The sequence below is a fragment of the Pristiophorus japonicus genome, chromosome 7 (assembly GCF_044704955.1).
Source record: "Pristiophorus japonicus isolate sPriJap1 chromosome 7, sPriJap1.hap1, whole genome shotgun sequence".
NCBI classification, from domain to species: domain Eukaryota; kingdom Metazoa; phylum Chordata; class Chondrichthyes; family Pristiophoridae; genus Pristiophorus; species Pristiophorus japonicus.
In genome coordinates, this window is record NC_091983.1 from 94,269,994 (window position 1) to 94,296,417 (window position 26,424).

Here is a 26,424-nt window from a genome sequence, read left to right on the forward strand (position 1 = left end):
AAAAAAAATCAAAGAACAAGTTATTATTTAAATGGAGAAAGATTGCAAAGTGCTGCAGTACAGCGGGACATGGGGTTACTTGTGCGTGAAACGCAAAAGGTTAGTATGCAGGTACAGCAAGTGATCAGGAAGGCCAATAGTATCTTGGCCTTTATTGTGAAGGAGATGGAGTATAAAAGCAGGGAAGTCTTGCTACAGCTATATAAGGTATTGATGAGGCCACACCTGGAATACTGCGTGCAGTTTTGGTTTCCATATTTATGAAAGGATATATTTGTTTTGGAGGCAGTTCAGAGAAGGTTCACTAGGTTGATTCTGGGAATGAAGGGGTTGACTTATGAGGAAAGATTGAGTAGGTTGGGCCTCTAACATTGGAATTCAGAAGCATGAGAGGTGAGCTTATCAAAACGTATAAGATTATGAGGGGGCTTGACAAGGTGGATGCAGAGAGGATGTTTCCACTGATGGGGCAGACTAGAACTAGAGAGCATGATCTTAGAATAAGGGGCCGCCCATTTAAAACTGAGATGAGGAGAAATTTCTTCTCTCAGAGGGTTGTAAATCTGTGGAATTCGCTGCCTCAGAGAGCTGTGGAAGCTGGGACATTGAATAAATTTAAGACAGAAATAGACAGTTTCTTAAACGATAAGGGGATAAGGCGATATGGGAAGCGGGCAGGGAAGTGGAGCTGAGTCCATGATCAGATCAGCTATGATCTTATTGAATGGCGGAGCAGGCTCGAGGGGCCGTATGGCCTACTCCTGCTCCTATTTCTTATGTTCTTATGTCCTCTACTGTAAAGACTGATACAAAATATTTGTTCAGAGTTTCTGCCATCTCCATGTTTCCCATTACTAACTCCCCGGTCTCATCCTCTAAGGGACCAATATTTACTATAGCCACTCTTTTCCTTTTTATATACCTATAGAAACTCTTGCTATCTGCTTCTATATTTTGTGCTAGTTTACTTTCCTAGTCCTTTCTTAATCATATTTTTGTGGTCATTCTTTGCTGGCTTTTAAAAGCTTCCCAGTCTTCTGTCCTCGCACTAGTTTTGGCCACTTGGTATGCCCTTGTTTTTAATTGGATATGTCCTTTATTTCGTTAGTTAGCCACGGATGGCTATCTTTTTTTTTACACCCTTTCCTCCTCACTGGAATATATTTTTCTTGAGAGTTGTGAAATATCTCTTTAAATGTACACCACTGTTCATCAACTGTCCAACACTTTAATCTATTTCCCAGGCCACTTTACCCAACTCTGCCTTCATACCTTCATAGTCTCCTTTATTTAAACTTCGTACGCTGGTTAGAGATCCAACTTTCTCACCCTCCATCTGAATTTGAAATTCAATCATGCTATGATCACTCATTCCAAGGGGATCCTTTTCTAGGAGATTGTTTATTAATTCTGTCTCATTACACAGGACCAGATCTAAGATAGCCTGCCCTCTGGTTGGTTCCGTTACATACTGCTCAAGGAACCCGTCCCTTACGCACTCTATGAACTCTTCCTCAAAGTTACCCTGACCAATTTGATTTGTCCAATCAATATGGAGGTTAAAATCACCCATGATTATTGCTGTTCCCTTTTTACAAGCCCCCACTATTTTCTGGTTTATACTCCAACCAACAGAGTTGCTACTGTTAGGGGGCCTATAGACGACACCCACCAGTGACTTGTCCCCCTTATTATTCATTATCTCCACCCAAACTGTTTCAACATCCTGATCATTTGAGCCAATAGCTTGTGGCACCGGGAGTAATCCGGAGATTATTACCTTTGAGGTCCTGCTTTTTAATCTCTCTCCTAGCTCCCTAAACTCTTCCTGCAGAACCTCATCCCTCTTCCTACCTATGTCATTGGTCCCAATATGGACCTCGACCTCTGACTGTTCACCCTCTCCCTTCAGAATGCCCTCCAGCCGCTCAGTGACATCCTTGACCCTGGCACCAGGAAGACAACATACCATCCTGGAGTTACATCTGCAGCTGCAGAAATGCCTGTCTGCTCCCCTGACTATTGAATCCCCTGCCACTATTGCTCTATCATTCCTCTTCCTCCCCCCCTGTGCAGCTGAGCGATCCGTGATGCCGTGGATTTGGCTCTGGCTGCACTCCCCAGAGCCACTATCGCCCCACTGGTACTCAGAACAGAATAGCGGTTGCAGAGCGAGATGGACTCAGGGGACTCCTGCACTACCTGCCTAGTCCTCCTCTTCTGTCTGGCAGTCACCCACTCCCTCTCTGCCTGCACACTCTTAAGCTGCGGGGTATCCACGTAGCTCTCAGTCTCACGGATGCACCGCAGTGACTGCAGCCGCTGCTCAAGCTACAAAACACTCGAGTTGGTGCAGCTGGAGACATCTCCTGCTCACGTGGTCGTCCCAGCTGCGCGAAGCATTCAGGATTTCCCACATGCCACAGAATGTGCAATCCACGGGACTGAGCTGTTCTGCCACCCCTCTAGTTACACTCGGGACTATTAAGTAGAACTAAACTCTAACCTTAGCAAAACACACCCAGCAACTATTCAGCAATCAGCTGATTTAACTAACCTTTATTTAAAGACAAAGTACTAACTTAACAGAGAGAAAAAAACACTCAGCAGTCAGCTACTTCTCTTGTGCCAACGTCACTTTTAACCTCTGACATCCCTTTCGAATGTTGCCTGTTGAGCCTTGCCTTTTAACCTCCGCCTCAGCTCCCGCTGCTGCTCCCATGCAGGTCCGCTGCCTCTGTGAAATATCACTTACCTATTTATAATTTTTAAATTAATCTTCCCCTCTTCTCTGAATTCCCACTCTTTCCAAATTCCCAAATAAACCACTCTGTTTAACTCTACTCAGTTTAAGACCTCTCTGTGCAGCGTGGCAATGCTGCTGGTGCAAGAGCCACATCAGCATTTCATAATGCATTGGTTCTGTTGAATGGAGAAAGCTGAGGGGTGCAGCTAATACTGACTGCGCTATGTGCCACAATAATTGCACATCGCCGTGAAAGTTCACAATCATACACAAGACCCCAATGCAAAACGGTCAAGCTAACATTTTATTTACAATACCAATGTAGTCGCCTCAAACAACACAACTAAACCCCTCCCCAGCAAATAACAAAACATAACACAAAGTCCCATTGAAAGACCATCAAGCACAATTAAGTTAAACAATGTAATGACATATTTACAGCCATTATTTACATGATGAGTACATATGTCCATGGTGAGCCAAGTCCTCTTTGACTGACATTTCCCACCCCTCACCTTTAGCCCCTTCTACGCCTAGTGCTTCTTCTCAATGTGGCCTCAGTGCCTGCAGAAAGCTGCTTGAGGGCTGCTCTGTGTGTGGGGCAGACAGTACAGATGGTCTAGCAGAACACCCTAGACCAGCTCTGGGTCTGGAAGACATGTGCAGGCACCTTTGGTAATGACTCCACGAGGCAGGGTATGGTACTTAAACTGTGAAGACTGTAGTCCTTTATTTGCAGCTCCTTGAATGAGGACACCAAGCTGTGAGCTCCCTTTTATACTGGGTTGCCTGCCGTGTGTAGGTAATCCTTCGGCCTCCAGCAGCAGCACCCTCTGGTGTACAGTAAGGTGTGTACAGTGTAAGGTACATTCAGTGTTACAGACATCATATAACAATACAAGCATGCATACATAACAATTTACATAATAAGTACATCTGTCCATGGTGAGCCAAGTCCTCTTTGACTGACATTTCCCACCCCTCACCTTTATCCCCCTCCCATGCCTAGTGCTTCTCCTCAATGTGGCCTCATTGCCTACAGCAAGGCTGCTTGAGGGCTGCTGTGTGTGTGGGGCAGACAGTACAGATGGCCTAGCAGAATGCCCTGGACCAGCTCTGGGCCTAGAAGGCCCGGCTGTGGACTGCACTGCCTCAGCATCGGCGGCAGCGGTCCTAGCTGGCTGGGGTGTAGACCGCGTCAGGTGCAAAGGTGGAGTGGCAGTGGTGGGAGCCGGAATGCTGTTGTCTTGAGCTGAGACAACACCTTCCATTTCCAGCAGCCCACTCCCCCAGGGCAGAGCCTCAGTATCCGGGGCAATCTGAGGGAGCACAGATTGCTGGCCTGCTGCGACATCGTCACTTCCCCATTGGACTGTGGGGAACACGGAGAGGATGGCAGCAGTCAGTGTGTGCATGGCATCACTCCGCGACTGACTCACAGCACACTGAGCCTGAAACGCAGCAGTCTGCGAGTTCATACGAGCAATCATTGACAGTATCACATCACAAAGTCCTTCAACCTGTGATGTGATAGCTGCTGCCACGTCAGCCATGGCACGTGACATCCCCTCTGCGACTCCACTGTCGCACGTTGAGCCCATCTCCCTCTGTAAGCGGGCAAGGATGGGCTCGTTCAACTCCTGAGAGGCATGGGCAATGCTTGAGGCGGCCTCCCCCAACCTCACAGTAAGAGCATCCATGCTCTGCGGGACCTTCTCCAATGCATCATGAGGTTGCGGTGCATTTGCATGGTCTCCCTACACATTGCATCCAAATCCAGGTCCACCTCTGACTGTCTGACTGTGTTTCAGCGGGACTCCTGGACTGAGTAACCCTCCGGGGAGCTGGCCTCCGAGCTTCCCCTCCCGCTTGGCATTGCTGTAGGCCACTGGGACCAGAATCCTCAGGCTCTTCAAACTCCTCGAATTCAGGCTCCTCTACTGATGTGGTGTCCCCACTCGGTGGGACTGATGGAGTGTCCCGCTCAGTTATCACACTGTCATCCCCTCTTTCATCATCTCCCCCGTCGCCCGATGTTGATGCTTCAGGGCCAGGATGCTGTGCTTCTGGCTGATCATCTGTAAGCACAAAGCAACAGACGTGTGGTTAGCAGCAGGGGAGGGGGGAGACTGATAAGAGGAAGGCGGCATTGGATATCTATATGTAAAGGGGTTAGGCCACGATATCAGGGGTTTGGCAACTCATATAAGTCACCAAGGCCAATCCGATACCGTCACTATCCGCAGGGGGCGCTGCCTCGCCGCCCACCACCATGCCAACTGGTATGCCCACGAAGAAGGACACTCGCTCCTCGACCTCAGTGAGATCCTGTAGTTCAGGCGCCCCATCTCCGGTGTGCTACTGCTCCTGGCAATTGTGTGTCAATTTCGTCTACAATAAGAAAAAGAAGAAGGCGTGAGTGAGTCTGCAGGCAGTGGGAGTCAGCGTGTCAGAGCTGGCGTGAGTGGGAGCAGTGGGCGCTAGGTGCAGGCCTCTCGATTCAACAAACATCGGAGGCCATGCACCGTGCATGTGTGAGACTTGTTTTTTTTTTGTAGTTTCCTCTGGGCGATGACATCACTTTTGCCGTGATTGGGGCTGATGGCACAGTTGCGCATGCTCATAAAAGCTGTGCACTCATTTGCACCTGCCAGTTGGAGAGGGGTCAGTTTTGGAGAGACTGATACAAATTCATCATCAACCATCCATCAAGGAAAGTAATAATGAGTGCAAAAAAAGCTTCCAAGAAATCTGATGGAGTCAAGCCCAGAGTTCCCTGGTTTAATGATGATGAGCTGGAGGAGCTTGTATGTGAGGTTGAGCGCCGGTATAAAGACCTCACCCAGGATGGTCGTGGCAAGCCTCCACCACCCTAATATAGACGCCTTTGGAGAGAGATTGGTGAGGCCGTGTCCTCAGTGGGCAACATTGTGTGAGATGGAGACGATGGAATGATGTGGTGGCATCAGCAAGAGTGAGTGAACATTTATTGGACCACACCCGTGCAACTCCAAAAGGTTCTGTGCCAGTTGTGTCTGTGTGTGAGTGTGTCTGTTTGTGTGTGTGTGTGTGTGTAAGTGTGTGTGTGTGTGTGTGTGTGAGTGTTTGTGTGCGTATGTATGTATGTGTGTGTGTGACTGTGTGACTGTGTGTGTGTGTGTGTGTATGTGTGTGTGTGTGTGAGTGTTTGTGTGCGTATGTATGTGTGTGTGTGTGTGTGTGAGTGTGTGTGTGTGTGTGTGTGTTTGTGTGCGTATGTATGTGTGTGTGTGTGTGTGACTGTGTGTGTGTGTGTGTGTGTGTATGTGTGTGAGTGTGTGTGTGTGTGTGTTTGTGTGCGTGTGTGTGTGTGTGTTTGTGTGCGTATGTATGTGTGTGTGTGTTTGTGTGTGTTTGTGTGTGTGTGTGTGTGTGTGTGTATGTGTGTGTGTTTGTGTGCGTATGTGTGTGTGTGTGCGTGAATGTGTGTGTGTGTGTGTGTATGTGTGTGCGTGTGTGCATGTGCGTGTGTGCATGTGTGTGTGTGTGTATGTGTGTGCGTGTATGTGTGTGTGTGTGTACGTTGCATGAGCAAAAGGGGCAAAGGCTGCAACGTTTCTTTCTGCAGAAGAAAAGAACATCCAACGCATCAAGCCTGAGTGCCACGGGAGGGGGCCCAGCAGATGTCATCGAGTTGAGCAGCCCAGAGGAGCGTGCCTTGGTGTTGGTGGGTGACCACCGCCATGCCACCACAAAAGGGTGATGCAGATCCTGTGCTAGAGCATGGTAAGTGTTATGTAATTACCCCTTTGTAACTTGCATTACATCTGACCACCAGAGGGCCTACCTGTTGGAGTCCCAAGGGATCCCAGCATCCCTTGGGAGCACAGTATATAAGCAGGCCACCCACGAGGTACCTGCACTCTGGAACCTTAATAAAGGAGCTAAGGTCACACTTGCTCATTACACACAGTACTCAGTCTCACCATTTATTAAGAGTATAACAATTGGCGACGAGGTAATGAACAACCGCGCAAAAATGCAAAGAACAGTGGGCATCCTAGAGAAGTTCTCAGAAGGGGACGATTGGGAGGCCTTCGTGGAGAGACTCGACCAATACTTTGTGGTCAACGAGCTGAAAGGGGACGAGAACGCCACCAAACGAAGGGCGATCCTCCTAACTGTCTGAGGGGCAACAACCTATGGCCTCATGAAGAATCTCCTGGCCCCGGCAAAGCCAACAGAGAAATCCTACGAAGAATTGTGTACGCTGGTCCGGGAGCACCTAAATCCTAAGGAAAGCATTTTGATAGCGAGATATCGGTTCTACATGTGTCAACGATCGGAGGGCCAGGAAGTGGCGAGCTACGTCGTCGAACTAAGGCGCCTCGCAGGACATTGTGAGTTTGAGAGATTCCTAGAACAAATGCTCAGAGACTTCTTTTTACTGAACATCGGACATGAGACAATCCTCTGCAAATTGTTGACTGTAGAAACTCTGAATCTGAGTAAAGCCTTAACGATAGCCCAGGCATTTATGTCCACCAGCGACAACACTAGGCAGATTTCGCAGAACAAAGAAGTTTCGGCCAGTACTGTGCATAAAGTAATGTCAGTTTTGAGCAGAAATGTACACGCCGGCTGCTGTGGCCCGACCTCAATTGACCCAGAGTCCGCCATCATCTGTTAATGCGAGGCAGTTAACACCCTGTTGGCGCTGCGGAGGTGATCATTGGCCCCATCAAAGCCGCTTTAAGCACTATGCGTGCAATGGTTGCAGAACAATGGGACACCTCCAACGAATGTGCAGGCGAGCTGCAAACCCTGCAAACCACCACGTTGCAGAGGAAGATCGATCCACAGTGGATCAGACTGAGTTGGAAACCCATACGGTGGAGGCAGAAGTGTACGGGGTACACACGTTCATGACGAAATGACCATCAATAATGTTGATAGTTGAACTGAACGGCATTCCAGTATCTATGGAGCTGGACACGGGGGCAAATCAGTCCATAATAAATAAAAGGGCCTTCGACAGGCTGTGGGGAAAGAAGGCACACAGGCCCAAGCTCAGCCCCATTCACACTAAACTAAGGACTTACACCAAGGAACTAATCCCTGTAATTGGCAATGCAGAAGTTAAAGTCTCCTATGATGGAGCAGTACATGAACTCCCGCTGTGGATTGTGCCGGGGATGGCTCCACATTGTTTGGCAGAAGCTGGCTGGGGAAAATCCGCTGGAACTGGGACGATATCCGAACGCTTTCGCCCGGAGACGACGCCTTATGTGCCCAGGTTCTAAGCAAGTTCCCATCGTTTTTCAAGCCAGGTATTGGAAGCTTCTCTGGGGCAAAAGTGCAGATCCATTTGGTTCCCGGTACAAAACCCATCCACCACAAGGCTCGGGCGGTACCATACATGGTGCGTGAAAAAGTGGAAATTGAACTGCACAGGCTGCAACGTGAAGGCATCATCGCGCCGGTGGAATTCAGCGACCGGACCAGTCCAATTGTCCCGGTACTCAAGGAGGACGATATGGTTAGAATTTGTGGGGACTATAAAGTAACGATTAACCGTTTTTCGCTGCAGGACCAGTACCCGCTACCCAAGGCAGACGACCTATTTGCGACCCTGGCTGGAGGGAAGACGCTCACCAAGTTGGACCTGACCTCGGCCTACGTGACACAGGAGCTGGAGGAGTCTTCGAAAGGCCTCATCTGCATTAACACGCACAAAGGTCTGTTTATCTACAACCGGTGCCCGTTCGGGATGCGGTCGGCCGCAGCGATCTTCCAGCGGAACATGGAGAGCCTGCTAAAGTCAGTTTCGTGCACAGTGGTGTTCCAGGACAACATATTGTTTATAGGTCAGGACACCATAGAGCACTTGAAGAATCTGGAGAAGGTTCTTAGTCGGTTGGATTGCGTGGGGCTCAGGTTGAAACGCTCGAAGTGTGTTTCCTGGCACAAGACGTCTAGTTCTTAGAAAGGAGAATCACAGCAGATGGCATCAGACCCACCAACGCCAAGACGGAGGCCATCAAGAACGCGCTGCGACCACAGAACGTGACAGAGCTGTGGTCGTTCCTGGGACTCCTTAACTATTTCGGTAATTTCCTACCTGGGTTAAGCACCCTGCTAGAACCCCTACATGCGCTACTGCGCAAGGGAGGCGACAGGGTATGGGGGAATTCACAAGAGGCTGCCTTTAAGAAAGCCAGAAATTTATTGTGTTCTAACAAACTACGCATCCTGTATAATCCATGTAAACGATTAATGTTAGCTTGCGATGCGTCGTCATACGGGGTTGGGTGTGGTGTTACAACAGGCTAATGATTCGAGGATTTTGCAAACGGTTGCGTATGCATCCAGGAGTTTGTCCAAGGCCGAAAGGACCTACAGCATGGTTGTAAAAGAGGTTCTGGCGTGCGTTTACGGGGTAAAAAAAATGCACCAGTACTTATTTGGCCTCAAGTTTGAGCTTGAAACTGACCACAAACCGCTCATATCGCTGTTCACTGAGAGCAAAGGGATTAACACCAAATGCCTCTGCCCATATCCAAAGATGGGTGCTCACGCAGTCGGCATACAACTATGTAATCCGCCACAGACTGGGCACAGAGAACTGCGCAGATGCTCTCAGTCGGCTCCCATTGTCCACCACCGGGGTGGAAATAGCTCAGCCAGCGGACTTGCTCATGGTCATGGAGGCATTTGAGATCGAGAAGTCCCCCGTTACGGCCCACCAGATCAGGACCTGGACCAGCCAGGATCCTCTACTGTCCTTGGTAAAAAACTGTGTCCTCCATGGGAGCTGGTCCAGTGTTCCAGGGGAGATGCAGGAAGCAATTAAGCCATTCCACAGACGCAAAGATGAGTTGTCCCTGCAGGCGGGCTGTGTTTTGTGGGGCAATCGTGTGGTCTTGCCCAAGAAAGGCAGAGACATATTTATTTGCAAACTGCACAACTCCCACCCAGGCATTGTAATGATGAAAGCCATAGCCAAATCTCACGTGCGGTGGCCTGGCATCGACTCAGATTTAGAGTCATGTGTGCACCAGTGCAACACTTGCTCTCAGTTGAGCAATGCATCCAGGGAGGCATCGCTAATTTTGTGGTCGTGGCTATCCAAACCATGGTCAAGGATCCATGTAGACTATGTGGGCCTATTCCTATGAAAAATGTGTTTAGTTGTTGCGGACGCTTACTCAAAATGGATTGAATGTACAATAATGTCTGTAAGCACATCCACGGCCACCATTGAAAGCCTACGAGCCATGTTTGCCACGCACGGCTTGCCTGATGTCCTAGTCAGCGACAATGGGCCGTGCTTTACCAGTGCTGAATTCAAGGAATTCATGACCCGCAACGGGATCAAACATGTCACATCTGCCCCGTTCAAGCCCGCATCCAACGGCCAGGCAGAACGGGCAGTTCAGACCATCAAGCAAAGCTTGAAATGCGTGTCAGAAGGCTCCCTGCAGACCCGGCTGTCCCGAGTGCTGCTCAGCTATCGCACTAGACCCCACTCACTCACCGGGATTCCCCCAGCTGAGCTGCTCATGAAAAGAGCGCTTAAAACAAGGCTCTCACTTGTCCATCGTGATCTCCATGATCACGTGGAGGGTAAGCGGCATCAACAAAGTATGTACCATGACCACGCAAATTTGTCACGCGATATTGAGATCAATGATCCTGTGTTTTTGCTCAATTATGGACATGGTCCCAAATGGCTCGCTGGCATGGTCACAGCCAAAAAGGGGAGTAGGGTGTTTCAGTTCAAACTGACCAATGGACAAGCGCACAGAAAACATTTGGACCAACTCAAATTGCGGTTCACCAACAGCTACAAACAACCTGAAGAGGACACCACCAACTTTGACCTTCCAACACATACACAAGTGGCAACTGACATCATAGTTGACCATGAAACTGAACTCATCATCCCCAGCAGCCCAGCAAGGCCGGCTGTCCAACAGCCCAGTGAATAACTGACCAACCCACCCACACCAGCATTTGTACCGAGAGGATTGACAAGGGAGCACAAAGCCCCAGATCATCTCACCTTGTAAGTAAGTGTACTGTTGACTTCATGGGGGAGTGATGTTATGTATTTCACCCTTTGTAACTTGCATTACACCTGACCACCAGAGGGCCCACCTGTTGGAGTCCCAAGGGATCCCAGCATCCCTTGGGAGCACAGTATATAAGCAGGCCACCCACAAGGTACCTGCACTCTGGAACCTTAATGAAGGAGCTAATGTCACACTTGCTCATTACACACAGTACTCAGTCTCACCATTTATTATGAGTATAACAGTAAGCTCACACTAAACTCGGTCTGCATCACGCTCATGTCATGAAAGGTCATGCAATGTTAAGTCAAATGCCTTTTAATGTACAGTTAGTCGGTCATTAATGGTGTGCTCATGTAACAATGGAACTCTTTGATGTCACAATGTGAAATGTGACAGCTCACATGTCAGCTTGACCAACCCCACCCCCCAGCTATACACTGAAATATTGTCCTCTACTTGCAGATGTTGATTCGGACAGCACCGAGCAATGCACCCCACCCACCTCTAGCATACAAAGGCCGAGTGTGACACCAACATCTCCCACCCCGACGTTATCACCAGCCCAACACACCAGCTCCTTCCTCCACCCCCCCACCCGCCCCCCCATCACGCATATCCACCGCACCCAACTCTGCCACCCAAAGTCACGAAGACCAGGAGGGAGAGGAGGGGGAAGTGCCAGTGTTCGAACCACTTGAAGTCAAGGAGGTGGAAGAGGAGGACTCCAGCCACCTGACATGTGTCCACCTGTTCAGCCAACATTGGTGTCGGGGTCCGACTTCTTAGGATTCGACTCGGATGAAGCAGGAACAAGTGGTGGGAGGTGCAGAGGCCGTGCTGGAAGCACCGAGGATGATGCAACAATCCGATGAGGATGTAGGACGACATGCAGCAATTCAGGAAATAGTCCAGTGCCGAGGACCAGCGTGGAACTAGGCCGAGATGTGCTGCAGACCATGGCTGGGATAGCTGCCAGCATCGCCACCTTTGCTCAGCAGCATACTGCCAGTGTGGAGCGGCTCATTAGTGCGGTGGAGCACAACACCGACTCTGAGGTGATGAGTCAAGCGATGGCTTCTGGCCAAATCATGCAACCCCCCCGAGCCCACACCATCGAGGCCGACAGATCCCGAGGTGCCGGAGATGCCGGCGCCTTCAGTCACGCCCCCCCCCCCACCTTCTCTCCAAGACAAACACGTCGGCAGCACTTCGGCTGCCTTCCTGCACAATGTGATGGAGCAGAGGTGGTGAGAGGCAGGGGTGCGGCTCACCGTGGTGAAGGTGGAGCCATGAAGAGGATGGTGGGTCTTGCATTGAGGAGGGGCAAAGAGAGGTGGTGGTAGTGGGTAGAGGGTTGGGTGTTGGTGGTGGATATGTTCTTTATTCCTCATTAAGTTGTGGCTGTTGTTTCACATGGGTCGTTGTCAATGTCACTTGACTGCTCTTGGACAACTGTACATAAGTTGGATTCAATTGTTTGCATGTTCTGTCACTTTGGCATGCTGCACTATTCAATACAGTCACATTGTTCACCCATGCTTGGTCAGTGTCTCATTTTTACATTGTCTGGGATGCGTCCTGAGAAAAAGACAAATCTGCTTCAGGTGTGCTGCTGTATGAGGAATATCTTGCCCTCCACATATGATGCTACTGTATAGTGGGTCCTGTCACCAGGCGATTGCGATATGACAAGTAAAGGTCATCAATGCAGAAAGCTGCCAGTCAATGAGAGACAGTCACGCTACTTGCAGGGCACACATTAAGACTGACACTTCAGTCCACTGTTTCTTCGGTCCACCATCGCGGAGTCCCACCCCTGATATGACATGTTCCTCAGTGACCTTGCAATCCATTATATATCTTTTTCCGTCTTTATACTTGAGATGATGCTGTTCTCACTATCATATGCAGCGACCTGCCAGAGCATTACATGTTCTCATTTTCGCCTATTACACTCTGACAGAAGCTCATACCAACTGTGCACTCACATTCTGTCAATAACTCTGTTCTGCCTGCAATAGTCTAAAAACTCGTAGGGCATCTCTATTGAGCCTTTAGCATCTCTCAGAACTCATTGCCGCTTCCTCTACCACACCTTCCCTTCAATGGAGTACTTTTCATTTACATGTCTGAAGTCATTCTGTGCAGTTTAAGGTTACTCTGAGAACTCAATCTGAGCCTCTGATAATGGTGCAGCATGTGGACGATACCTGGGATCTGCAGCACTGGAGCACTCTGAGCGATTCTCCCTGCCGCCCAATTCACAGCCAGCTCAGACCAGCTTTTTGTCAGCGGTCCTTCTGGTGGGCGGCAGCACGATCTTAGAGGGTCGTAACATGAGGAATATCCCTGTTTTTGAACCTCCGGCAAAGGCGGGCAGCAGGAAGTTGCACCGGCGGTACTTTACCGAGGCATCTCCTGCCGGGCGGGACCTGGGCGGCAGATGGGCAGTACCTGAGGAATCTGTGAAAAAATAATTTTTTCGGGCAGAACCTCGGCGGCTGTAGCGGAACTCTGACCAAGTTCGAGCCCCTTATTACTGCTCCTTCTGGCAAGAAATTCTGGCGTGATGATGTTCGTCAGGCTGAATTGTTCTCTGCTGCACTAATGAGACCAGGACTGAATTTGAAATATGATTTATGGAAATTAGTTCAGTTTAGACTGCTTCAAAACAAAGTCTGGCTCAGTTTGAATAATTGTGATTTGAACGATTTGTTCTTTTAACAAATCTTGTGCCACACATACATAGTGAGACACATTGCTAGTTATTCATTTTGCTCATGGCCAACTTCAGATCAGCAGTCTTGTGGTAAAAACATGAATCACCTCCATTTTTGTGACTGTTGGGCGCTGGCAGCCGAAAGAATGTGACTGATGTGTTGGTGTCTTTTGCCTTACGTTTTTACTTTGTATCACCATGTGCAATTGATCAGTTTGATTTATGTCATAGCCTAGCAGCTATGCATGTGAAATGTCTTCCTGCAGTTATCCACCCGAAACATCATTTTCCTGGTAACTCAGGGAAGCTGAGTTGACCCCCTCCTTCACCAGTAATTTAGGATTGCTTTTCTGACTGGAACTGGATATAAATAGGGGGCATTGAAGAGGATGAGACATCGGATCCGGAGACAAAATCTCTATCCACCTGAACAATTATGCTTATTCTGTGAATGCGCCACATAACTAAAGAATATTAGCTTATTAAAATATATATATATATATATATATATATATTGTATCAACATAAACAGTAAAGGTAAAGGATGTGATATCCCTAAATGTCTGTAATGTTTATGTGAGATTACTGCCATGTAGAAAATAGTAGTCTAAGTATTGACTGTATTTGTATGATACTAATGATTGGTATTAAGAGTGGGTTTGACTAATCATATAGTATTATATGATATTCACAGCACAGAAACGGGCCATTTGGTCCAACTGATCTATACCAGTGTTTATAATCCACATGAGCCTCCACACACCCTACTTCTTCTAACCCCATCAACATATCTTTACAGTCCATTCTCCCTCAAGTACTTGACTAGTTTCCCCTTAAATGCATCAATGCCAATCGCCTCAACTATTCCATGTGTTCGGGAGTTCCACATTCTCACCGCTCTCTGCACCAGAAGTGCACAGCACCAATTCAAGTGCGGAGGTCAGCACTTCTTGCAGCAGTTTTCCTTCCATCAATTTAGGATGGAAAGTTCTCCGGGGCCAATGAATTCTCTGCCCATATTCCTTGAGTACACTCCCAGCATGCAAGCTCCGTACTATGAATTTGTGTAAATTTATCTTTTTAAGTCACATTCAGACCAAGCTTTAAATCAATGTCAGTAGAATAAAGTCTATGGGGTATAAATCTGAGAAGATAGTGAATGGGACACCCATTTTACACTCGGCCTGATTTTCTATTCCATTGCAATTGGCTGCGATTTGCTATCACCCATTTTGTACTACCGCCCAAGATGGATTTACACCCCAATACAACTGAAGTCAATTAAAATGTGCATTTGCACCAGTGAGTTGTGAGCAGATGTCATGCACTAACTCTGATGCATTTCACCTGCAATGGTACACAGCAACATGTGTATAACGTACCTTCTTTGCATGAATTACATTAATGTATGAATATTAGGCATGAATGAAAATTAGCATTGATCTGGAGAAAATAATTAACCGTGACACAAATTAAGACAAACTCCATATGTATCTATTAATGACTGCTAGAAAAACCATCAACTTGTGTAACTGAACATTCCAGAAACCAATCGCGCTACCAAGTCTATTTTATATGCCAGTTACTGCCTTACAGATATTGCCTGTCAGCTACATTTGCAGTTTTTTGAATTCTAATATTTCACTACATGACAATATAAAGTGGAACTTAATTTAAATTAATTAATTTATTAAATGATTTCTCTTATTATGTCTCAATCTTAATGCTTAATCCTAATGGCTGAGCTGGTGGGACGAGAGGAGCAGCATCAGCGGGGTTATAAAGAGCCTTCAAACAGAAAAATCAAGGAGTGACATCAAGGACAGCAGGAAAGTGATTGGTTGGTGAGTACTACAGTTTTTTTTAGTCTGTAAGCTAGCTAAGAGACTGTAAATTGTTATAATGTTACTTTATTAAATTAGTAAACTAGATAAATCAATTAAGTAATAAATAAAATAATTGATAAAAAATAATTGATTAAAAAAATTCATTAACTAATTATATAAATAAAGAAGATTAGATAGACATGACAGGGTAGGTGGGGTGCTGTAACTGCAGCATATGGGAGTTTGTGGAGACAAGCGAGATCACGAGCAACCACATCTGTGGTAAGAGTCTGCAGCTCAAGGAACTTCGGCTCTGAGTTGTTGATCTGGAGTACGAGGTGCAGACGTTGCAATGCATCATAGAAGGGGAGAGTTACCTGGGCACTTTGTTCCAGGAGGCAATCACACCCCTTAGGTTAAGTAGCACTTTAGAGTTCGTCAATGGTCAGGGACAGGAGGGTGTGACTGTGAGTCAGGAAGGTATGGGGACCCAGGATATAGGGATGAAGGAGCCTCAGCCCTTGGCCTTTTCCAACAGATAAGAGGTACTTGCTGCCTGTATGAGAACAAGGACTGCAGGGAGGATGGGCAAACTGACCATGGCACCATGGTACAGGAGACCATTCAAGTGGGGGGAGTAAAAAGGAATGTGGTAGTGATAGGTGACAGTATAATCAGGGGGATATTTACTGTTCTCTGCAGCCATGACAGGGAGTTCCGAAGGTTGTGTTGCCTGCCCGGTACCAGGGTGAAGGATATCTCCTCGCAGCCAGAGAAGAACTTGGAGTGGGAGGGGGAGGATCCAGTTGTTGTGGTCCACGTAGGAACCAATGACATAGGTAGAATCAGGAATGAGGTTCTGCTGAGGGAGTTTGAGGAACTAGGGTCTAAATTAAAAAGCAGAACCTCAAAGGTAATAAATATCTGGATTGTTACCTGAGCCACATGCAAATTGGCTTAGGAACAAACAGATTAGAGGTTTCAATGCATGGCTCAAAGAATAGTGTGGGAGGAAGGGGTTTCAGTTCATAGGGCTTTGCCACCAGTATTGGGGAAAGAGGAAGCTGTTCCATTGGGGCAGGCTCCACTTAAACCGCGCTAGGACCAGTGTCCTGGCAAACCGAATAACTATGGCAGTAGACGGGGCTTTAAACTAACAAAGGGGCGTGAGTGGATTCAGGAAAAAGTAAATTTAAAAGCTGCAAGAGAAATGTCAAGGCTCTAGAGCAGAGTAGAGTTTTGGGTAAAAATAAGCAGAGTGGGTCAGGAAGGGATAGAGAGAGTAACAAAGGTAATAGGGCATCAGTGACTAAGGTGATCTGGGTGCCATGGTACATCAGTCATTGAAAGTTGGCATGCAGGTACAGTAGGCAGTGAAGAAGGCAAATGGCATGTTAGCCTTCATAGCTAGGGGATTTGAGTATAGGAGCAGGGAGGTCTCACCTGGAATATTGTGTTCAGTTTTGGTCTCCTAATCTGAGGAAGGACGTTCTTGCTATTGAGGGAGTGCAGCGAAGGTTCACCAGACTGATTCTCGGGATGGCAGGACTGACATATGAGGAGAGATTGGATCGATTGGGCCTGCATTCACTGGAGTTTAGAAGAATGAGAGGGGATCTCATAGAAACATATAAAATTCTGACGGGACTGGACAGGTTAGATGCAGGAAGAATGTTCCCGATGTTGGGGAAGTCCAGAACCAGGGGACACAGTCTAAGGATAAAGGGTAAGCCAGTTAGGACTGAGATGAGGAGAAACTTCTTCATTCAGAGAGTTGTTAACCTGTGGAATTCTCTACCGCAGAGAGTTGTTGATGCCAGTTCGTTGGATATATTCAAGAGGGAGTTAGATATGGCCCTTACGGCTAAAGGGGTCAAGGGGTATGGAGAGAAAGCAGGAAAGGGGTACTGAGGTGATGATCAGCCATGATCTTATTGAATGGTGGTGCAGGCTCGAAGGGCTTACTCCTGCACCTATTTTTTATGTTTCTATGTTTCTACATCCTAGGATTTTGAATGAGGTGGCGAAAGCAATAGTGGATGCATTGGTTGTCATCTTCCAAAATTCCATAGATTCTAGAATGGTTCCCGTGGATTGGAAGGTAGCAAATGTAACCCCACTATTTAAGAAAGGAGGGAGAGAGAAAACAGGGAACTACAGACCAGTTAGCCTAATATCAATAGTAGGAAAAATGCTGGAATCTATTATTAAGGACATGGTAACAGCGCACTTGGAAAAAATAATAGGATTGGGCAGGGTCAACATGGATTTATGAAAGTGAAATCATATTTGACGAATCCATTAGAGTTTTTTGAGGTTGTAACTAGCAGAATAGATAAAGGGGGACCAGTGGATGTGGTGTATTTGGATTTTCAGAAGGCATTCGATAAGGTGCCACACAAGTGGTTAGTAAACAAAATTAGGGCTCATGGGATTGGGGGTAACATACTAGCATGGATTGAGGATTGATTAACGGACACAAAATAGAGAGTAGGAATAAATGAATAATTTTCAGATTGGCAGGCTGCAACTAGTGGGGTACCACAAGGATCAGTGCTTGGGTCTCAGCTATTCACAATCTACATCAATGATTTGAATGAGAGGAGCAAATGTAATTTATCCAAGTTTACTGATGATGCAAAGCTAGGTGGGAATGTAAGTTGTGAGGAGGATGCAAAGAGACTTCAAGGGGATATAGACAGTCTAAGTGAGTGGGTAAAAACATGGCAAATGGAATATAATGTGGAGAAATGTGAAGTTATCCACTTTGGAAGAAAAAATAGAAAAGCAGAGTACAGTTTACCCAGATACGAATGTAACGGAAAACCCGCCGTAACGGAATTTTAAATATTGCGAGATTTGGGATAAAATCAGTTAGTGTGAATGTGGAGTTGTGTTTTGTGTGTGTTTCCGTGTGTGTGTCTCTGTATAGACACATGTTCAGCACCAGCAGACTGCGGCCAATTATAATGACCTCGGGAAGACGAAGTGAACGATTTTCAGGAGAAATGAATTCCAACTGATCGCTTGGTTAAGGGGCCACACGGGGAATTCCGCTGAAGAGGGGCTGGATGAAGTTGACTGATCTCTGCAGCCAGCATCAGTTTGGATCCGTGAGTGAGGAGCTCATGGTTCTTTGTCATGTCCCGTCAGTGTGAAAAGTGGCGTGCTGTGAACACAGGGCAGGAGTGTGTTGGTGGGTGAGATATGAGTGGGATAGTTATGTTGGGACGTACAATAATCACCGGCGAATGAAGAAAGTCCAATAAAACTCTCAAAATGGACGACAGAACCCAGTCAGACTGTTCAGGATTGGCCATCCGGACCCAGAAACTGAAGGGTGGAACAGATACCTAATGGATGGAGGAAGAGTTACAGACAAATAATAACTGAATGCACAGTCCGAACAGTTCAATTAAACTTTCTGTTCCATTGTTGCAGTTAGTAAATTCGCCCTATCAGAAAATTTGTTTACCCAGAGTTGCCGAATCCCCAAACAATTCGGGTAAATGAGAGTTTACTGTATTTTTTAAATGATGAGAGATTGGGAAATATTGATGTTCAGAGGGACCTGGATGTCGTTGTACATGAATCACTGAAAGTTAACATGCAGGTACAGTAAGCAATTAAAAAAGGAAATGGTACATTGGCCTTTATTACAAGAAGATTTGAGTATAAGAATAAATACATCTTCCTGCAATTATACTTGGCCCTGGGGAGACCACACCTGGAGTATTGTGTACAGTTTTGGTCTCCTTACCTAAGGAAGGCTGTACTTGCCATAGAGGGAGTGCAACGAAGGTTCACCAAACTGATTCCTGGGATGGGAGGATTGTCCTATGAGGAGAGATTGGGTAGACTAGGCCTATATTCTCTAGAGTTTAGAAGAATAAGAGGAATAATAGGTAATCTCTGCTTTCTTATGTTTGTTCTTATGATCAAATTGAAACAAACAAAATTCTTACAGAGCTTGACAGGGTAGATGTAGGGAGGATGTTTCCCTGGCTGGGGAGTCTAGAATCAGGGGTCACAGTCTCAGAATAAGGAATCGGCCATTTAGGACTGAGATTAGGAGAAATTTCTTCACTCAGTGGGTGATGAATCTTTGGAATTCTCTACCCCAGAGAGCTGTAGAGGCTCAGTCATTGAGTATATTCAAGACAGAGATTGATAGATTTTTTGGATATTAACGGAATACAGGGATATGGGGATAGTACAGGAAAGTAGAGTTGAGGTAGAAGATCAGCCATGATCTTATTGAATGATGAAGCAAGATTGAGGGGCTGAATGGCTTACTCCTGCTTCTAATTCTTATGTTCTTATGTTCTTATGAAAGGAGGGACAGATGCACAGAACGCCAGAGTCTGAGGACCAGAGAATTTGGGAGGAGCAGTTTTGGGCTGGTGGAGGTTACAGAGATAGGTATGGGCAAGGCCATGAAGGGATTTAAACACGAGGATAAGAATTTTAAATTGAAGGCATTGTGGGACCGGGAGTCAATGTAGGTCAGCAAGGACAGTGGTGATGAGTGAGTAGGATTTGGGCAGCAGCGTTTAGGATGAGCTGAATTTAAAGAGCACGGAGGATGGGTGGCCAGCCAATAGAGCATTGGTGCCAAAGGCATGGTTGAGAGTATCAGGAACAGAGACTGGCAATATGGAAGTAGAATTAGCAGTCTTTGTAATGAAGAGGATATGAGACCGAAAGCTTAGCTCGTGGTTGATTAGAACATTGAGATTGTGAGCAGTCTAAGGGGATGGAGGATAGGAATGGAATCATGGCGAGTATATAAAGTTTGTGGCGATGGCCGAAGGCAATAGTTTGGTCTTTTAAACTTACAAAAAGCACTCAACAATAAAAGATTTAATCAGCGACGGGTCCTTTTTTTGGGCCATCTGTCAATGGAAAGTAGAGCATACAGCATAATGGAGAAGTAAATAGCTCTCTTGGTTACTTTATAAATTTCTCAGCCACATTGCTGAAACTTGTTGAGTGAGGAGTGGACATAAATCAAATAATGTTGACAGTACACTATTTGACTACATAATGTTGGATAGTAATCATTACATTTAAGTCATCCCATGAGAGAACAGTCAGCACTGGCAAAAAAAAAATACTGATCAGATAAAAGCTTGTGAAAGAAAATCATTTTAACTGTCTTAATAACATTTGTTAAGGTATCAAATCTATCAAAGCTTTCATTGCAAATAGGATATTTGGGCGAGAAACAGATTAGCATTGTAAAATACCTTGTTCAGTATTCATAAAGTCACAAATCGTAGCATTAATACAATGGATTGCCAGTTCATATTCTTTCATTTCTGTATTGAACACAATTTCAAATATTTTTTTCAATTTGATTCACTTTGTAGTAAGAGAAAACAAATTTGTTACATTTGCAAAGTGTATTATTATCCTTAAGTGCATAAATTACTCTGTCATTTTCAATGCCTTTGAGGAATATAAATTTAGACGGTTTTGTGTATTTATTTTGTACAGAATGTGTGCTCCGTATCAGAGGATGAAACCAGGTCTTAAAGCAAAAGAAAGATTTTGAGTGTTTGAAGATCCATTATGATACCAACTATCGATATTTTTTCAAAATGTCTCAATTGTATATCAAAATTTTTATTATCTTATAACGGAACTTTTTGCAGAAAGAATTTACAAATGGGTCAGGCCCTGGAACATTTTAAACTCAGTATTCTTAGAATAAATTAAAAACTAACCGCAGCACACGGCCGTATGAGCTCAGTAATAGGGTCAATTTTTGTCTGTGATTCACATCGTTTGACCGTTGGACACCCGCCCACTCCATGTCACCAGCAAGAGGCGAAAGGACCTTTTTTTACATTTCATTCGTTAGTTGCCCGTGCATATCCAGCGTTGACCAACAGCTCGCCACTTTGCAATATGGGCGACCCAATGCCATTTGAACCTCATAAAACAAAATTTCCTTTAATTTTAAACACATTTTTGGTAGAATTTGGCTGCCCATGTCCTAACTCGCACCAACTCCCGCTCACCCATCACCCCTGTGCTCACTGACCTACATTGGCTCCTGGTTAAGCAACGCCTAGATTTCAAAATTCTCATCCTTGTTTTCAAAACCCTCCATGGCCTCACCCCTCCCTATCTCTGTAATCACCTCCAGCCCCACAACCCCCCCAAAATGTCTGCAGTCCTCTAATTCTGCCTTCTTGAGCATCCCTGATTATAATCACTCAACCATTGGTGGCATTGCCTTCTGTTACCTAGGCCCTAAGCTCTGGAACTCCCTGCCTAAATCTCTCCACCTCTCTTCCTCTCTTTCCTCCTTCAAGGTGCTCCTTAAAACCTACCTCTTTGACCAAGCTTTTGGTCACCTGCCCTAATCTCTCCTTATGCGGCTCAGTGTCAATGTTTTTAATCTCATAATACTCCTGTGAAGCGCCTTGGGATGTTTCACTACGTTAAAGGCACTATATAAATACAAGTTATTGTTGTTGTTGATGTTGTATCATTTCTCAACTTCGTGTCAAAAATGTCACCTGCAAATAAACCTACTTTAATTAGGCTCCCGCCTGTTTCAGGCTGCTGCGTCTGGAACACAATCGGCAAAGATGTAGGAATGGGGTGGTAAGTTGTGCTTTTATTGCACTACCCTCCCCGTTCCTTCCCAAAAGCGAGGTGAAAATTAGCTCCAGTGAATGTTTCTGGTGACCCAGCACAGTTCTCAGGTGGGCCGCTAGATGAACAACTTTGTAACATAGGAAGGAAATTGCCGTTAAAAAATTCTACCCTTTTCGTAATGATACCTGTAATCATGTGAAGATTTCAATTACATTAGTTATTTGGAGAGAACTGTGAACATTATCTAGGGAGTGAAAATCTATTAAAGATAGCATAGACAGGAATTGACAGGGTAATGAACATCATGATAAAAATTGGGACTACATTTTTTTGTTGGTAGTGGCTGGGTGCAGTGTTACAATAACATTGTGATATTCCATCTGCTGGTACCAAAATTCAAGCGATCTAATTCTTTCTGACAAGTGCCGACAAAACAAGCTGCTGCAGGAGCATGAGGAAATGGTGGGTTAGCATTAATAGTCGTCATCATAGGCGGTCCCTCAAACGAGGATGATTTGCTTCCACAAGAGTTCACAGGTGTTTCAATGAAGGACCTGATGTTCCAGTTCTGAACTCCAATTGAGGGGGTGGAAGATGCCAGTGCGTGGATTTTTTTTATGTGGGGTTACCGTTGCACACCAGCCACCACACGGGCTTGACAGAGCTCGGTCTTGGTCCAGTGGCAAGGGTTAACCAGGACGACTGGAGACTTGTGCAGTAATAGTAACCCACTACTCGATCATCCCTTTAATGGTTTGAAAGCAGCCTTTCGTTACATTATCTCTCGGCCCATTTAGAAAAAATTGCCTCACTTAGCAATTTGGCAAGCACACTTTCCACGAATACAGATAGACACTTGCCTTTCTTCACTTCATATTTCACACTTCTCTATGTTAAATTCCATCTGCCATGTGTCTGTCATTGTCCCCCCTTAGGTGAGTGGGTGCACATCAATCGGGAGGTCCCATGCAGGTCACTTACAAGCTGTTGCCGCTGGAAGATACCATGCATTCAAATTGAAGGGATCATGCACAAAATAAAATTACAGGGAACATTGGTGTCTGCCCATTTCACCAGACTGTCTATGTCCTCCTGAAGTCAGTTACTATTCTCCTCGTTGTTAACTACATTTATGAGTTTCATGTTGTTATGTCTGTAATGCACTTATGAATGACTCCACGAGGCAAAATGTTGTACTCAAACTGTAGTGACCTTGATCCTTTATTCGTAACTCCAGAGTGAGGCACAAGCATGGTGGGCAGCCTTTTCTACTGGGCCCTGCACACCCATGCAGGTGACCCTCAGGTTTCCCACCGCAGTGCCCTCTGGTGGACAGCCTCTGCCAAGGGGCAGGAAATCCCGGTCTCTACCAGTTACACCCTCTAGTGGTGCCAGCATAGTATATACACAGTGTAAACCTTATTGATAGTACATCAGGTAACAAGTCTTCATCTTATGCAACTATACAGTGACTACACAGAGAGTATATCTATAGTCTGCATATATAACACATATCATCTGCAAACTTTGAAATTATATCCTGTATACCCAAGTCCAGGTCATTAATATATATCAAAAAGAGCAGTGGTCCCAATACCGACTCTGGGAACACCACTGTATATCGCCCGCCAGTCTGAAAAGCAACCGTTCATCACTACTCTCTGCTTTCTATCCCTTAGTCAATGTTTTATTCATGCTGCCACTTTCCCTTTAATCCCATGAGCTTTAATTTTGCTAACGTCTAGGACTAGGGTTCTAATGCAGCCCACATTGATTGGCAGAAAGTCTTCTATTTGTGTTGGCTGCAAGAATCCTATATGTTAGATAAGTTTGAACAGTCTCAGTCTGGCCCCTGTTGCACTTGGGCTCATAAGTATAATACTCTCCAGAATTTGGCACTAATTAACAATCTCATTCGGAGAGCAATAGGGTGGATGGTATGGGAAACAGAAAAATGCCACACTGGTAGTACAAGGTGCTCTCCTCTGCCTGCTCAGGTGAATGTTAAAGATCTCACAGCTCCCTTTTATTCTAACCTAACACTGCAGTAAAAATTCCATGGCTGGGAGCGCATATCATGAAATTGCACACCGCCAGCCCATCATTTTTCATTCATTCATTTTAAAGAATGGAAAATTATAGGCTCGGGTTACGCAATTTCATGATATGTACTGACTGGCTGCACAAAATGGAAGTCCTTAGTTTCCCAATACCAATATCCCTTATCTTCATGAATATAAAATTCAACTCAAAATTGTCTGAAAAGGAATGGATTGAGATTCAGAAGGATGCATACAGATAGAAATGATAGAATGATGTTAGAACAATGAACTGCTGGGGCTTTGGAATATCAGGCCAATGAAGGCAATACGTTTATGACTAATAATATAGGATGTTCTGTAGTCACTCTTGATTCAGTTTAAAAAGACAAGAGAAATTGTACAGGTTTCTTCAGGAAGTAAAAAGGGTTGGCTAATGGCCATAACATGATCGGTAGAAGGAACTAGTTTGGTAGACTGAATTATCTGTTCTCATTCATGTGTTTGCTTAATTGAACCAGGCTTCTATGCAACCAGATCTAGAAATAGCTTTGGCCCCACTCCATCGGCGGGAGTGGGATCGAGGGCCGACTGGAACAACGTTCCTGGCCAGGGAGGGGGCAGTAAATGCGCCACCAGTCAGGGAGATTTTCTCATATCTGCTCCATTGGCTTCCTTCATAAGGGGGCTGAAAAGATATACGATCAAATTGTGTGAACAGCAACATGCCCACTATATGCAGTGGGGACTGTATCTGTAGTTGTAAGGCTATTTAACTTGCATGGTCAGTGCAGGACTAGAGGATATTAGTATGAAATTAGCAAACTACAAGTGACACTGATGTGATACATTTGATACATTTTTAGAGGTGCTTTTACTTTAGTAGGTGTTCTTGTTTAATATCAGTTTTAATATGTAATTTAGAGACATTCCCTTATCGATCAATATCTGACAAAGTTATAATTAACAGAGTAGTTTGCGGCATTTTGCCTTAGTCAAGACTGCAGATAGATTTTTTTAGCTGAGGCTGAGAACTGTTGATTGTTGTTAAATATTCTGTTATATTAAAATATGAATAAAGTTATTACTTTTCATTCAATCTTGAATTACAAAGAGGCTTAAAGCATGTCTATTGAAGAGTAGAATTGTACCTATTCCCCTCCACACACACACACACACACACACACACACATGCGTGGAACAGACGCCCAGCAGAAGCTGGCTAGGAATGGGATTAAAGGATAGAGCAACAAATGTTAGTCGAGAATGATTGGATAATCCATAGAATATGAGAGCTCTTGTGCTGCAGGGACCAAAGAAATGTCATATGTGAACCATGGAGAGCCTCTGGTTGAGCTTGAATAATGGAGGTTGCAAAGTTTGATGGATATTCTGGAGTTTTGCTCAATTACCTGGCTTAGCTCAAACATGAGAAATGACCATGTAGGTGAGACACTGAAGGGCAACACAGTCTGTGAACCCATGATAGAGTAATGAGTTTCATGCCCACAGGAGAGGAGAGTAGGGGAGCGTATTGGCAATTTTTTTTTAAATGAAGTGATTGCTCCCGAACTTAACAGTTAATACATTGGGCTGGATTTTTCTGAATCTGCCCCAGGATCACGACATGACCCCAATCCTGTTTCCTCATAAAAAATTCAAGAAGGACCCAGCAAGATCTATGCCACCAAGAGGGAGTCTGCTGCTCTGTTACAGTGGAGCAAAATTTAGCAGGCGTTTTCCTTTCTGTAGCACTGAGCCCATTCTTGTTGTCACTTTTGGGGGTCAAATTGCCTCTTTTTATAGCGCTGTTAGTGCCTCTGAGAGGTGTAATGGGGCGAAGAGTGACGTCAGCAAGGTCCAAGTCGGTGATTGGAGCGTGGGTAGATGCAGCAGGAGCGGCGAGAGACTGTGGATGGATGTGATCGGGGCCCAGGGGAGGCGTGAGTTCGGGGCCAGGGGCCCAGGGGCAGCACGGGCCAGCCTACACTGCGATGTGTGTGCGCGCGAAGTCCGTGCAGCAGAGCAGGTCTCCACTTGTTTTGGGTAAACCTTGCCACTGGACCAAGACCTAGCTCTGTCAAGCCCGTGGGGTGGCTGGTGTGCAACGGCCACCCCACGTTAAAAAAATCCATGCACAGGCATCTTCCACCCTTCAGGATATAGTTCGGGTTCTTCGTTCGAAACTCCTGTGAACTCATCCTTTTTGTTTTTAGCATGGAAGGAAGTCATCCTCGTTTCGAGAGACTGCCTATGATGATGATAAATGGGATGGAGGAGACTTTTTGTCCGGGGGAGGGGGGGAGTGCTACCACCTCCCGGGAAATTGCCCAGGAGTTTGCAGAGGCGTTGCCATGGCAGCGCCGCACCCCATGATTAGCACCCTGGGCCACCACGCAACCAGCGATAACATTATCGGCGTGCG